The 12,973-nt window shown below is 44.1% G+C and overlaps 1 protein-coding gene across 1 annotated transcript in view; it reads right to left on the bottom strand.

Annotated features, from left to right (window-relative positions):
- Positions 1–12,973, bottom strand: part of LOC119161768 (cubilin) — a 274,271-nt gene that overhangs the window by 236,939 nt on the left and 24,359 nt on the right. The window lies entirely within an intron of this gene.

Below are 12,973 nucleotides of genomic sequence, written 5' to 3'. Positions count from 1 at the left end.
ATTGGTCTTAAAGAAAGTTAGTACATGATATACGAAAGTGCACAACATGACTGCAGGAAGCAGTAATAAAACATTTTCGCTAGTGCTCTGAGCTACGGCTGGCATTCGCTGATTACTGTTGCGAGCTCGCCGCTTGCGTAGCGAGTTCGCGACAGGTTGGTTCACGTCGATGAATCACGTCAGTATGACTGATTTGTCAAGTCAAGTGGCGTTTGGATAACATTTATTACCCAGAAAATCTCAACCTATTGATTTTCATGCGTTCTTTCAGGCTTTTGTTACTAACGTCATTCTGCGGCTACTATATGGTTGGAGCGGCCCATTCAGGCGATGCTTATCTTTAGCTGCGTCCCCTTCCGCAATTTTAGCATCGCGCCACAGAGAGAAAGAAAGAAAGAAGGAAGGAAGGAATTCAAGTTACTACACTGGCATAGTTCTATTTAATAAGAGACACGTTCCAGCATATTCAATGAAGTATTAATATGTATAATTACTTTAAAATTATAAATCACGAGGTTTCGCGACAGTTTGAGGTCACTTAAACATGCGACTTCTTGTGGGGTCATGGTGCATTCAGGCTGCACCTGGAAACGGGAACCGGTCTGCAGGTGCCCTTCCTACTGTGCATCACAACGGACTACGCGCACGGCTCGAAAGTCAAAACACGTGTGACCCCACGAGTTGAACAGGAGGCGTTATGAACACTGTATTTCCCTGGGGACACCCAGTTACCCTTGAGGATGGGTTTGAGTTGGGCCTGAAATGGTGGAATTTCTCATTCATGTAGACATAAGTCATTACTTTACCTGAATACGTTGGCTGGTATTCCTCTGGAAATGTTATTTGCTTCTCAACTGGAGAGAAGCCTACGAAATCGCCTTTATCTGTGTAGTTCGGTGTTCAAGCTTTCACTGAAACTATATGCCACTTCAGGATAGTGTGCATCAGTTGGGAGATTTGACTGCTGGAATTAGAGGTGACCGTTCATCGCAAGTGGATCTCGCATACACATAATAGCCCGATGATATGGGTATGAACGGCTGGGTGGCTTCGAAATAACTAAATATCGCAGGCCCTCAAGAAAGAAGGCCCTAATTGAAAAGTATGAAAGACGTGTCACGACAAGAGGTTAAGTATAAACAATAAGATTTCTGCTTTATTAAACAGTGTATGTAAAGGATGATGAATTGTCTCGAAATTTGGCATTTTGACACGACATTTACTGAATCCTAGCTTATGCGCTCCCAGATAGAGCTATCGTGAGAACGCTCAATAATGACGGACTGCAAGAGTGCAGTGGTCTGCTGGACGAGATCTTTTTGCACGTGTAGAGCGTATTTCTTTCTTCTTTGACATACTTCTAATATTTAAACAGGACAAGAACCTCTGCAAGGCTTTCTGCACTTGCATCGCTCCAGATGAAATACCTGCTGGAGCGAAAATTCGTTGCGCAACGTATTTGTTATAAATATATATGAGGTTTAACGTATAAAGGCCACGACATGATTGTGAGAGATACCGTAGTGGAGGGCACCGGAAATTCTGACCATCTGGTGTTCTTTAACGTGTAATGGGTTCACAAGGTATTCGCGAAATAAATTGCTTGCTTAGCAGTAAGCTGTAGAGCGCTTTCTAAATAAGATATTAAAGGAGAAATCGTAAATAACCAGTTACGTGCTTTATATTTCAAAGTTTCCATTAGCATATATCAACAGCTTCCAATTGGGTGTATAATTTGTGTTGAATAAGCGTGGCTAGGACTGCAGTCTAACTCTGGCGGTGGCGCAATCGCCCCACCAGAGCACAAAGCGGTCTGTCTGAGGCGTGTTGTTGCGAAGGCAATCTTAATACAACAGAGGTGCCGGGGAAAAGCCCCGATCATGTTACAACAACCAAATTGGAGGAGCCTGAAGGTCATACGCCTTCATTTCAAGCCATACGTTTAGGTCATAGAGGCTACACCAAGGAGTGCACACGTCAAATGTGGAGTCACTTGGAGGATTTTGCGAATGGTTTCCATCCCCATGGATATTTCGAAAACGCAGAACCACGTAATGAGAATGTTACTAATTGTTTGAGTAGTCTTGCATTCACATGCTGACTTGAATGTACATGTGCGAAGGTGTTAACTCAAATGCTTGATTTGGTGGACAAAAATATGTCGTTGTCATCCTTTTTTGTTGTAAGTGGTAGAAAACCATTATTCTGACTGAAGTGATGTTATTTAAGTAATTGAGATTTTTGAAAAGTGAATGAAGTAAAGCAAGCGAGACAAAAAGCCACTGTATGAATCCACTAACCTAAAGGAGCCACACCGTAAAGGTGAAAGAAGAACTGACTGTGATTTCCCGCTGCATCCCGTAAGAAAGTGCGTGACTGTGTGCTCATCCAGGCGTTGTTAAAATGTCTCTAGGTGACTAGTACACCGAGGTTCTTTATTTGATGCTTCCCCGCGGTGAGTGGAGGAGCCCCATTTCGATAAGGCGCCGAGAACAAAGACAAGAAAGTTCTGACGACAGTGATCTCTTGGGGTTTTCTAGGAGTTTTGCGTAGGCTGATTGCCCCCATTGGCGCGTAACGGTTCTTGTTATTGCTTTTTTCTTGATAAGAAGCAGCGTTATTTCGTATCATTCTTCTGCAGTGCTGGCGGGAGCAGAGGACAGTGACGCAGAAGTAAAGAAGTTTTTTGTACAGCTGCCACTTTCGTGGCTCATTGCGACAAAAATAACGTGGTAATTACGAAGTTAGGAAATAGCAGGTTGCGGAAGATGCGTGTTTATTTAAAACGTGATAAATATACGTCATAGTTTTGAGCGGCTGTCATTACTTGTGATTACTCGAACTAATTTATTATTGGTAGGTGTGGGTCTGCACGATGCGTACGAGATGCATAACAGTGAAAAAAAAAAGAACGAACCTCCTTGGTGCCCTGTTTCCTGTAGGTAACGTCAATGTGACCCATTCATTAGATGATTCCTTATCAATAGTAGTGCGAGTTTTGGTACAACGTAGTTACGCGTGAGTTGTGCTGTCATGAGCATACCGGTACTGCATGAGCGCCTGCATATTTATCCACGATCGAACCCAATGCTAAAAAAGGTCACTTCGTTATGGTAATACGCATCGCAGATATATTTTTGGGGAAAGAAAAGGGGGTGGAATTGAAAGCTGAGTGAGTTTTTGCGTTCCTACTTGGACATTTGTGCATCCCTTACACAACACGAACCTACCGACAGTGAAGTGCAAGTCCTGTGTACAACATTTTGTTGGGTCATTAGTTATTTTGTGAACACCGCACATACCTTAAGATGAAGAAAAATATATGTATACGTACACAGCACCGAAAAATATAGAAGACGCTTTAGCTCTTATCGTTACCAAGGGTCATAAAGCTGTCAATAATATTGTCTCTTCAAGCTCTTTTAAATGCGAAGCATTTATTGGAAAATTTCGGCGATTTTGAGCGCATCTATCTATCTATCTATCTATCTATCTATCTATCTATCTATCTATCTATCTATCTATCTATCTATCTATCTATCTATCTATCTATCTATCTATCTATCTATCTATCTATTCAGTCGTATTTGTCTATATAATATCTATCCAGCCGCCTACTACTTCTTGCTCTCCTGGCCATTTCGATAATGGGATCTATACTAAAATTGGTATGGCATAACATGACTGTATGACGAGCATACGTGACTAGTCGTAACATGAAAATCATGAAATGTATGCCATCAATGTCATGATTTATATTTCATGGTCTTCCTGCTCATGTGGTGGTTTCGTTCACATGACATTGCAAAACAGGTATGATATGACATGAGTGCATGGAGAACACAAGTGACAGACCCTAACGTGGAAATCATGACATGAATGTCACGTAAGACATGACTACACAACACACTCATAGTGCGCTCGCGGTCGTTTCGCTAGCTTCATTCACGTATGCTTTACAAATTTCGTAATACGCGACGTGACTGGATGACGAAGAGAAATGGCATGCTCAAACTTGATAATCATGGCATGCGTGTCATGTAAAATATGAATATATGCTACGCTGATAGCGTGCTCGCGGCCGTTTTGCTAGCTCTACGTATACTAAATTTGGCATCACGTAACGTGAATAGACTACGAAAGTAAAGGACACGTCCAAACAGGATAATCATCATATGCGTGTCATTTAAAACATTACTATATACTACGCTTATAGCACGCTCGCGGCCGTTTTTCTAGCTCCACATATACCAAATTTGGTATAACGTGACGTATATAACCGACAAAGCTAAATGACACGTCCAAACATGATAATCTTCACATGGAAGTCATGTACGGCATAATTAACGTCCGCCTCGTAACGTTGTGCTGATTTTAAAGTGACATAGCAAGCTTCCTCATTTGCGCTTCGCATATCAATCGATTCTCACTGTACGTGGGATCTGCCAATTTTCGTTAGCCTCAGTTTGATATGTATGCATGGATACTGATCACAAACATTTAGAGTAATGTACACTCTAATTGTTATGTTGTTTCTTTAATTCGCAAAAAAGACATTGTGCATACACTCATTATATATACATATATAGCTCACTACGTACGTGTTAAACGTAGTTAAGCGAGACATAGCGTTCTCTGTTTTCTCACACCGCTTCGGCATAAGGCTACATTTCAAAGAGCGGTTCACAATCCAGCGTATACCCACCGCCTAGTCTTTTTGTCACGTGTCTGTCAATTTCGCGTCATTGCTTTGTCCGCATCAACCCCACAGTCGCTCCTATGCGAAGACACACATTATTTTAGAATTGCCAAACGCCAAACTTAATGCCTCACCAAGCACGCTATCGACTTGAAGCCCTTCCTCGCGACCGTACAGGTGATGCACCATAGCGTCAGGGTTACTCATGCTTTCAACTGCGAAACACCTCATGTTAAACACAGAAAAAACTGCAAGTGCCCACGTTTAATATCGAAACCTCTGTCCCACTAAAATGTGTTATACAGAAGAAGCATCGAAGTTTCGCGCCGCACCATTCATGCGTGTCATGGTGCTGGCGCGGTAACTTGCTGTATATAGGCACAGTGACACGAAATGGATACACGCAGTTACACCCAAATAAGTATCTCGTCGTTACGCCCCCGGAACATATTAGGAAGGGTTTTCATAGAGGCACACTATCCGAAACCTTCTATATAGAGCTCGCGCAGAAACATCGCAGGCGTGGTAATCCAGTTCAAATGGCCAACAGGGAGTAATAAAACGTAGCTTTCGTCCTAGTTGTATCAAAAGACACCGACACGTCTGACCAGTTGCTGTGTATGACGTACGGGAGCTGAGCAATGAGAACGGCCCGCGTTTCTATTGGTCTGCGGTGGCCCTGCAGCAATATCGGCGAGCGATGGCCCTATCGAAGCGCGTGGCTTCCGTCCGACCAGCCGTGACACGAGAGGCGTGAGAAAGGCAAGGTCCCCAACGCCACCGGGAGTCGTCGTTCATTTCTTTCCGCGGTCCGTTGAACTTGGCCGTTGGCGTCACCTCCTCGTCCGCCATTGAACGGCACCACTCGCGTGTCTCGTTGAGTGGAAAACGAAGAAGGGAAAAAAATGCTTCCGCCATTGGAAACAAGTCTTCGAGCTGGTGCATTACTTACGAGGCAGTGTGGAAAAAAAAAAACGCCTGTTTACAGGTCCAGGCACAAGCATTGCTTCTCATTGAGCTCCTCACGCTGAAGCTTTCCACGGTTGACAATAGGCCAAGGAAGACGTAAGATACGCAAGGGGCAAAGAAAACTGTAGGGGCGCAATTGACATTCATCGTGACGCGTCGTATCTCTTGGCACAAAGGAAAATTTTTCAACGCTGGAAGCTATCTAAATGCCGATGCTCCGTATTGCGTGGGCGAATTTACGGTCTACTTGATAAGTGCGAAAATCAATAAACTTGAGTTTGGCTAAGCTCGGTGCGCGATGATATATCCAAAAATCAAAGTTTGCTGGCATAAAGAATGCGAAGAATGGTTGGTTTTCTACGTACCAAAGCAAAGTTGTAGTTATTGGAGACACCATAACACAGGGCTATAAATGTTCGACCATATGAAGAGCACAAGCCTCCAACATTTATCCTTCATCTAAATGCGTCCGCCGTGGTCGGTATTCGATAGCGCGATGTTCGGGAGAACTGTCGAGCAACATTACCACAAGACGGTGGGTTGAATGTGGAATGTAATACCATTGCTTTCCTAATGGCCGCAGGCGGTGACATGGCAGGCGTCGTAAATGAAAGAGTCCACGGGCCACCTTGCCCATGCAAAATGCCTGTACTACATGTTCTTTGTGCCATCTGAAGCTTTTGCGTGTTTATTGCGATGTGCCATCCCTCTTGCTCAACCTGGTTTCACTGCGTGCACGTTCAGACTGCTGCCGTCGGAACTGATGTGCTCGTCAACCGAGCGTCACCAGACGTTGGTATCTACAAGCACATCCACACATTATAGGCCTTGCCTGTTGCTATCGCTTTCATTGATTGATTTGTGGGGTTTAACGTCCCAAAACCACATATGATTATGAGAGACGCCGTAGTGGAGGGCTCCGGAAATTTCGACCACTAGGGGTTCTTTAACGTGCGCCCAAATCTGAGCACACGGGCTTACAACATTTCCGCCTCCATCGGAAATGCCGCCGCCGCAGCCGGGAATCGAACCCGCGACCTGCGGGTCAGCAGCCGAGTACCTTAGCCACTAGACCACCGCGGCGGGGTGCTATCGCTTTCAATAACGCCAATGATACCATTGAATTTGCTCCATCAGCAGGAACGCTAGGGTGAAAAGATTAAAATCGCAAAGAAATTGCAAAAGATACCTGAAAATAGCCTACTTGTCTTATGTACGAAAAGAACTAGGGCGTTTTCATTCAAATGACCAAATGCAAGAACCTTTTGGTGGAAGTGCAAATAAATACAGCACAAATCTTCCAAAATTGTAATTACTGAGATTTAAGCAGAAATATTTTACTTTAGCACTAATTCCGTCCTGCATAACGAAGTTTGTTTAATGTGTAGCTGAAGTAAATTACCCTCTCTTCGTGAGACTACCGTGACATTTTTGAAACAGACTAAAAGTACCACCCTTCTGGCGGCACTAAAATTGAATACTGCATGGCTGCACTCAGTATCGCAGTCGCTATCATTGAACCTCAAAATGTAGGCACTCTTCAATCACTTCTAACGTGGGGATGAAATCATGATTAGGAGTCCGTGTCCATTCCAAGAAAAAAAAAATAATGCAGGCAGTTCGTCGGATACACCCTTTCTTTAATCGATGAGTGCAGGGGATCCAGTGTATTGAGCGCTTTCGATAGTTCATTTTACTTTATTAAATATTGAAGCCGCGTTCAACAATATGTCAACTGTAAAATCGTAGCCGCGCAGCAGTTTTCTCCCAAATGCCGACAATCCAAAAGTTTTCAAATGGGAAGCATTTCTTAGCGAACTTCGGCCACTTTGAGCGTATCTATCTATCTATCTATCTATCTATCTATCTATCTATCTATCTATCTATCTATCTATCTATCTATCTATCTATCTATCTATCTATCTATCTATCTATCTATCTATCTATCTATCTATCTATCTATCTATCTATCTATCTATCTATCTATCTATCTATCTATCTATCTGTCTGTCTGTCTGTCTGTCTGTCTATCTATCTGTCTGTCTGTCTGTCTGTCTGTCTATCTATCTATCTATCTATCTATCTATCTATCTATCTATCTATCTATCTATCTATCTGTCTGTCTGTCTGTCTGTCTGTCTGTCTGTCTGTCTGTCTGTCTGTCTGTCTGTCTGTCTGTCTGTCTGTCTGTCTGCCTGTCTGTCTGTCTGTCTGTCTGTCTGTCTGTCTGTCTGTCTGTCTGGCCGGCTACGACTTTTAGCTGTCCTGGCCGTTTCTATAATGGTATCAATGCCAAAAGTGGTGTGGCTTAACATGACTGCATGACGAGCATAACTGACTAGTCATAAGATAAAGATCAAGACGTTCATATCATGAATGTCATGATTTACATTTCATGGTCTTGTTAACATTTCATGGTTTTTTTAACATGACTTGTTGCAAAACAGGTATGATATGACATGACTGCATGGCGAACACAAGCGACAGACACTAACAGAAATTATGACATGCGTGTAATGTGGGAACATGACTGCATGCCACAGTCATGATGCGCTCGCGGTCGTTTCGCTAGCCTCACATATACCAAATTTGGTATTACGTGACGTATATAGACGACAAAGGTAAATGACACGTTTAAACATGATAATCATGACATGGAAATCTTGTACGGCATAGTTTACGTCCGCCTCGTAACGTTGTGCTGATTTTAAGGTGACATATCAACCTTCCTCATTTGTGCATCCTATATGATTGATTCCTACTGTACGTAAGATCTGCGAATTTATTTATCCAATGCATGGGCCAACTACAGTTTTGGGGGCTGGAAATGCTCCTTGACTGATGCTTTTAGATACCGCATATTAGAACGCTAGCTGCCACGATGTCGCAGCACATAGGTAATTTGGCTCCGAATGAGGGTTAAAGAAGCAACCAGAAAGTAGCCAAGCAACCAAGATGTTTTTGCCACCATGACCGGCCTAAAAAGAAGCCAAACTGGTGCACGGTAGCCAAACCTGGCAACCCTATCCGTTATCATGTACGCAAACCACATACAGCGAAAACTCTTTATTGTACTGCTAAACAAAATTACTTACGGACACTGAAAAAGTGCAAGGATTTTGGTACATAATAAAACGGATATAGTCATGTTGACAGAAAACGCACGCGTGCGGCAACGTTTGCTCGACCTGCAATTTTGTGCCCAGTGTGGCCTAATGAACAATTGCGACAGACGAATAGGTTGCAAGGCTGCGAGTTTCTCAGACATACAAACTGCCAAAAAATTGGGGCAGCTTCGCACTAGTGGCGCCAAGCCGGTGGGAAGTGCGTCTCTTCGGTTTTCTTTGTTTCCTCTTCGCTTCCTGCGTTTTTTCTTTTCCTGTTTTCTATATTCTTTGTGTTAATTTCTATGGATTTCTCTTTTTAATTCTAATTTTCCTTTTCCTCTCTTTTTTTACTTCTTTTCTCTTTTTAAATTTTCATTCGCGGTTTACTGCGTTATGTCCGCCAACGACAGCATAGGAGCTCGAGCTTTGGAAAGCCCGGGCTCCTAAAGTACTCTGCACCTAATATTATCATCAAGCCACTCGAAGAACGACAAGAAGTGAACTTTTTGACGCGAATATGCGCTACACCTGGCCATGCTATATGTAGTTTTGCTTGCGGTATGCCAATCAATGAGGACAGAATGTGACCACAGTATATGACAGCCCAGCCGAAAGAGAGGACAAGAATTGTAAGAACGTCTGACTGGGTGTGTAAGTTAAGCCTATCTTCAAATGTAAAACACACAGATGCGCACGCGTGCCCTGCGTGTGTTTTAAAACGAAAGTGTTTAATGCCAGGGTCCGCCACTGCTACGCTGCCATACTTCCATCATGCATACAATGTTGTGTAATGTGTACTTTCAAACTGTTAAGAAAACGAGAAGTTTCGCAGCAGGGCCTCGAACGAAGGACCTCGCATCCTGAGCGCACGACGCAAACCAATACGCCGGCAAGCGATTCATATGCACCTAGCTAGTACGGCTGGTGGTCGTCAGAGCTCAGCAACTTCAGAACGTTTTCGCCATCGGTAGCGAGATGGCACGACGTGCGCGCGCTCTGAACGTCGCCGCACCGCGCCACCACCTATGCGCGCGTGCCTCCTATGAGGGCCAGAATCGGAACTCTGCACCTTTTGCGCTTCCCCTGCAAGCTTGCTTTGAAGCTACAGTTGTTCAAGAGAGCACGAACGTCACTTTGCTCGCTGCCGTGGCCCCGTTTATGATAAAAGCGTGTTGCTCACGTGCACAGGAGGAATTGTGACAGTTGTTCGCGCTCGTCCTCCGTAAACATGTGCGCTCATTTGGCGTATTTTCTGTCGAGCTGTGGCAGTTGTTTGTCCGCGGTCTTTCTGCGTATGCTCATTTCGTGAGTGCTTTCTGCTTGAAGTGAGCGCTTCAAGTTTCGAGCTGCTTGCCGTTCTTCGCGTGACATTGCAATTTGTTGCGGTAAAATTCATTCCTTCGCCCTTGTGGTGGAACGGTGCAAAATGAACGCTGAACTTCCTCTGCAAAGACACATTTTACGTTCGTGTAATACCGATCAGCCATGTTTTTTTTTTTGTTTCTATGAGGCTGCGATCTCCCAGTCGGACCTGTTCGACCAGCGCCAACTCGTCACTCAAGCCCGGCGGGCTGTCCATGCAAGAGGAATCCTGGAATAAGGGACCCTCCCACCTTCACTCAAAATCTTCGCTGAATAAATGTTTTTTTTCTCTCTCTCTGTCTTCGGGATCACGTCCTACCCTTCAACATTGCAGACATATATTGGTGTTTTGCAGTTTCATTTGTCTTGCCTAAAACCATCGTGGAAACCTATATGGCACATAAGAAGACGATAATCAGCGCGCGAGGTAAACAAAACGAACACGCATTGCCTTATGTGCATCAGTTTAAATCATCAGCAGGAATGGCTCTTCCTGCCAGTGTCGCACGCGCGGCGCCCAGGCGTCGCCCTTCACTACTTTCAGGGCATTAGCTCCAATGATGTCATTTCCTAGTATCGCTCAGCACGCAGATTTTTCAAAAATTCTATTCTCTTTGAATACAGAAGGCTCTGAGAAAAAACCGGCAGATCCCACGTGTCTTGGGAATCACTAATAATGCGAAGCATGTAGTGGGAAGGGCAGTCTGTTCTGATTTTTTTTAATGAGCGATACTTTACAAAATTGCGCTAAACGTAAGTGCCAATGTTGTACGCACAGACGTATGTTAAACAGTCACATGTCTGCTGTTGTGTAACTATGCCAACTACAACATTAGTATCAGCAACACCAGAAGCGGTAAGCTGATATGAAACTCTGATTCCAGCGAGAATGGCGGCCCTGGACACTGCTGGATAAGTAAGCTTGGGTGGAAAGCAGTTCACTACAATTGTCGTTATCCCAACGTGATGGACGTATAGTAGGTGTATATAGGTACAACTTATAAGATTGCTTAACTAGCACTACAACCTCAATCGGACGTTTCACAAACATTACGGTCTATACTTGAAAAGCTGTTACAACACCTCGCGTGGCTCGGTGGTACAATACTTGATTGCTACGTTGAATGCTGGGGTTTGATTCCTGCTGGGTAATGATATTTATTCTATGCGTTTATTGGGTGAACGCTGCCGATGCCTCCTTTTAGGGTCGAAGATCTTTAGGGCCGACCTAGTGGGCATTCATCACGCCCCACAAAATCTAAACCAAAACTGAACAGATGCACAATAATAACACAAGACACATTTGCAAACAACCTACTTTATGCGTAATAAATTATATGACAACACAATATATGATCACCCGCGCCGTCTCGCTGATCGTCCGTCGATGCATCTAGCCATCCATCCATTCGTGCATACGTTCACCTGTCCGTCCGTCCATCTGTCCGTCCTTTATACTAGTCGGCGACTTCAACGTATACACATTATGAACCTTAGGACCTATATACCTTCTCCCACTCGTTGCCATACACGGTTATTGTAGGATATAAACTGTCAGTTATCTTCAGTGCATTGCGCCTAACAACAGTTGAAATTAACCCGACGTGACACCTCTATTGTAGGAGCTCATAAACTTGGATAGACATCATTACACCCCCAATGGACGCTTCACGATCATTACGGTTCATTTGAAAAACAGTTGCGAAACCTCGGGTGGCTCTGTGGTAGAATACATGATGGCCCCGTAGAATGCTGGGGTTTGATCCCTTTTGGGACCCTGACAATTTTTTTTGCACTTGTTGGGTAAACACAGCTGATGTTACCTATTACCTAACACTCACGAGGTAAAATTAGTCATGGGTGTTTTTGGCGTTTCTGGGCAGATATAAAATGTCTATCACCTGTGGCGCATACCAGTGGCACACACCCGCCTGCGGGCACATGCCACTATTTGGCAGAAGTGTTTTACGACGTACTTGACGGGATCGGGACATAATTTATGTAATGACCAGTGAGTCGTATTTGTCAAGCCATGTTACCCTCCCATACTACTTATGGTTTGCCCCAAGTTATAGGGGTTATCATGACAGCACCCAGACGAAAGTGGCTTGATAGATTGATAAATACGTAGATAAAGAAAGAAACAGCTGGCAGTCCGCAAAGAAATGCTTCGCATTTAGTAGACTTTGCAAAACGCTACAGACGTGGCTGGGTGTTCAGCTGGACATTATGGCAGCGCTCTTGCAGGTGTAGGAAATCGCAAAAAGCTCAGTGCACCGTATGATATGTGGCTTTCAGATAGGCAAGCTTAGTGTCTGTTTGAAAACAAAGCAATTTAGTAGAACCAATAAGCCGAAATTCCTTTCTTAGACACGAGAGACGAGAGTGTAAGGGCATCTTCATCTTCCTTCCGCAATTACGTTCTGCATACACCATTAAAAGAATTTTCCGCTTGCAATGCAATACGTGTCCGCAGTCCACGAGTGGGAACCATACATTTCCTATTTCACTCTCGGGCTGTCGTACCGTGTGTTCCTGCATCATTTACAATCGTCATACACAGGAACACCCATACGGCGTTTCACGCTACTTTGGCTGCCTTCCCATACGTGTGTGCCCGGTAACAAAAACTCGACCACAGTCGGCAAATTCTCGCGACCTTCATGTGTTTCGCGTGTGCCGCTAGAAGGGCGCCACGCAAGGCCGAGAAGTGAAAAGTGCATGCGTCAGCAAAGTCATGCCCGAGAACACACGAAGAAACAGTTGTACAGTAACAAAACAAAACCACATCGTCAACAAAACGTACGTAAAGAGATAACGACGCACAGTATGCTCT

This window comes from Rhipicephalus microplus, chromosome X (genome assembly GCF_043290135.1).
Source record: "Rhipicephalus microplus isolate Deutch F79 chromosome X, USDA_Rmic, whole genome shotgun sequence".
NCBI lineage: Eukaryota > Metazoa > Arthropoda > Arachnida > Ixodida > Ixodidae > Rhipicephalus > Rhipicephalus microplus.
Note: the sequence above shows the minus strand (reverse complement) of the source record. Positions and strands in the feature narration are given on the sequence as shown.